General features: G+C 35.6%; 1 pseudogene; it reads right to left on the bottom strand.

Annotated features, from left to right (window-relative positions):
- Nucleotides 1–2,450: 2,450 nt before the first annotated feature.
- LOC111545104 lies at nucleotides 2,451–2,543 on the bottom strand (annotated as a pseudogene).
- Between the last annotated feature and the right edge of the window lie 380 nt (nucleotides 2,544–2,923).

Genomic DNA, 2,923 nt, shown 5'->3' with positions numbered 1-2,923 from the left:
GGGGGGGGGGGGGGGGCTGTCACAGTAGAATGCGGCAATTTAGGAAAATCTACAAGTGACAGTAAATGCTATTCTAGAAAGTTAATTTTTTTTTTTTTTTAATTTCAGGGAGCAAATCCTTTATATTTGGCAGGGACGATGCAACTTCTTAGTGGTGTCTTTCATTTAATTAAAATTAAGATTGATGTGGCTTGCTGCTGCTGCAAAATATCATTCTGACTTTATTTAGCTATTCAATGATTTGTAAATATTCAAATGCACTTTGTCACGGATAAAAGGGAGTTCCTTGGGTAGATGTTTAACTTTTATTGCAAAACCTCTTGTGTTCACTTATGTTGCCAGATTTGGTAGTAGTCATGCACCCTAGGAAAATCACTGGCAAAACAGTGGAGTGGAAAGGATCATGAGTATTTACTGTGAGGAGAAGGGAAGGTAAAGATGTTGTAGGGGTTATATCATTTCACTCAGGAATTTGCATTGGAAATGTCATTAAGGAAATAGTATGTGAGGGTGGTAGGTAATTTTTAGATTGTTTCTAAGTAAAATTACGATTTTTCTTTTAATGAACTGCAAAGAATCATCTAGTCCAGTGCTCATGAAACCAATTTAGTAGGTTGCAATTCAACAATGGAATAGAATAGGCTACAATACAACATGCCAGAGTGCACACACATAGTATGATTTAGTGTTAATTTGTGAGACTGCATGAGTTTTATATAGATAAGCATGTTTCTATATATATGTACAATGCATTTAATATGAAATGTATTTCTCATATGAGTAGCTGTTGAAAAAGCTTAAAATCCACTGATTGACTTTTTCTCCCATTTTACAGATGAGAAAACTGAAAGAGGCTGATTCCCATTCTATTTGAGTGGGTCTCCTTGAGGCAGCTTATCTATCATCAGGTCTCTCTATTAGAATCTGTTTAATTACCTATGTATCTTTTACACTTTTTCACCTTTGCTCAAAAATTCCTATATTTTTGTGACCAGAAATTGGATTAAAGATGCTGATTCTGGAGAGATAATCTTTGTTGAGTCTGTAAGCACCATGTTGGGTGGGTAGTTGGTACTTGTAATACCAAGGGGAAAAGAACAGAGTATTTATAGCTCTCTGTAGAGATAAGATCAGTTTTCTTAGGTAAAGTCAGGTGAAAAGGTGGAACAATAATACATTTCATCAATAGATTCAACCAAATAATCATTAGCTTCTACCATTTGTTTCAGTTCAGTTCAACAAATACTTATTGAGCTCCTACTTTGTATCAGGTATTTTGCTAGCCACTTACTTCCTCCTTTATGGGAAATGAATTAGTCATACAATTAAATTGATCTCTCCCTTTGCTTGTGGTGTACAGGGAGATTTACTGAAGTAAAAGGGGGTTTTGTTTGTCAAAGATGTAAGAGATGTAGTGCCATGCTTTATAACACAATATGCTACTTTGGAAATCTGTTATGTCTTATCTAGAAATGTTCCTAATATCTTGAAACTCCACCTTTCACTCATTAGGAAGTCCTGCAATATAAAGTTCACCTATAATATTTTTCTCTATGTTTGCTTTCATAACACATTGATTTATATTGAACTTTCTCCTTGTTGCTATTTATACAGTGTCAGTTCTGCTCTACGAGCTGGTGTGTGTGTGTGTGTGTGTGTGTGTGTGTGTGTGTGTGTGTGTGTTTCTCTGACTACCTGAGAATCGAATCGAGGCAGCAGGGCGAAGGGTGCTGCCTCACCATGTGAGGTTTTGTGTTTCCCACCTTGTTGTGCTTCTTGTTTGCCTTTCTGCCTGGCAGTTCCTGTAGGTGGTGTTCTGTTTTCTCTCTTTTTTGTTTTTAACGTGTTTGTGCAAAGCATATTATTCTGTTTTTACTTTGCTTCTTAATTGAGTATTGACCATGTAACTTATTGCTTGAAACAGTTACAGCATCAGGGAATAGTCCCAAATGGCACCCTGAGCCTGATTTTTCTTGATAGCTGTCACTGCGGAAAGGGACACCCATGAGGTAGGTCCAAGCCAAAGAAAGGAGATGTATAAGCACAGCCTAATCTTATTAGTGGGTCTAGAAAAACTGCTTCTTTATTAACTGTCAATCTTTTAAATCTTTGCTAATTATAATAATTAAACATGATATTTTGTAGTCATTTTTACTTGCATTCTTGATTATTAGTAGTTTTGAACATTTTTCCATATCTGTAGGATTTTCTTCCCCTGTTTGGAATTTCTGTTTGTGTCCTTTGGTTATTTTTCTTTTAGACTGTTCTATTTTGTTATTGATTTATAAGACCTTTTTTCTATCTTATTGAAATTAATCAATTTCACTGTGGTTAAATTTTACCATTTTAACACATTTTGAGCGTGCACTTTAGTGGCATTAAGTACATTCACATCATTTGCCACCCTCACCACTGTCCATCTCCAGAAATTTCCCCTTATCCCAAACCGAAAAAAAACATAGTAGGTGCTATGAAACTAGGCCCGATGGCCTCTTCCATTCTTAACAAGGGAGATGCTAACCTTCTCTTTTTTCCCACAACACTAGTAACATTTCTTGAATGGTCGAATCCCTTAATCATTTCTCTGGATCCAGTGCTGCCATGATGATTGCAACTTCATTTTAAAGATGTATTCATACATTAAATAAATAGGCAAACAGCTGTTCTCATATGACCATCTTATTGAGCAAATTCTGTTTTGTTTAGTCTTTATAGTTCTTCCATTTGTTATTTAATCTACTGGTGTTTGATGTTTTCCTTGCTTGCCAATGTGATATTTCCAGCTGTGCATGGAAATTAATTTTCTATTTGAATAGACAATTCCAGGAAATTATCTATTAAGGTTATAGGAGGCAAAGAGAATTTTGCTTTATAGTTGTGTGTGTGTGTGTGTGTGTGTGTGTGTGTGTGTGTGTGTGTGTGT

The sequence above is a fragment of the Piliocolobus tephrosceles genome, chromosome 8 (assembly GCF_002776525.5).
Source record: "Piliocolobus tephrosceles isolate RC106 chromosome 8, ASM277652v3, whole genome shotgun sequence".
Classification (NCBI taxonomy): domain Eukaryota; kingdom Metazoa; phylum Chordata; class Mammalia; order Primates; family Cercopithecidae; genus Piliocolobus; species Piliocolobus tephrosceles.
Note: the sequence above shows the minus strand (reverse complement) of the source record. Positions and strands in the feature narration are given on the sequence as shown.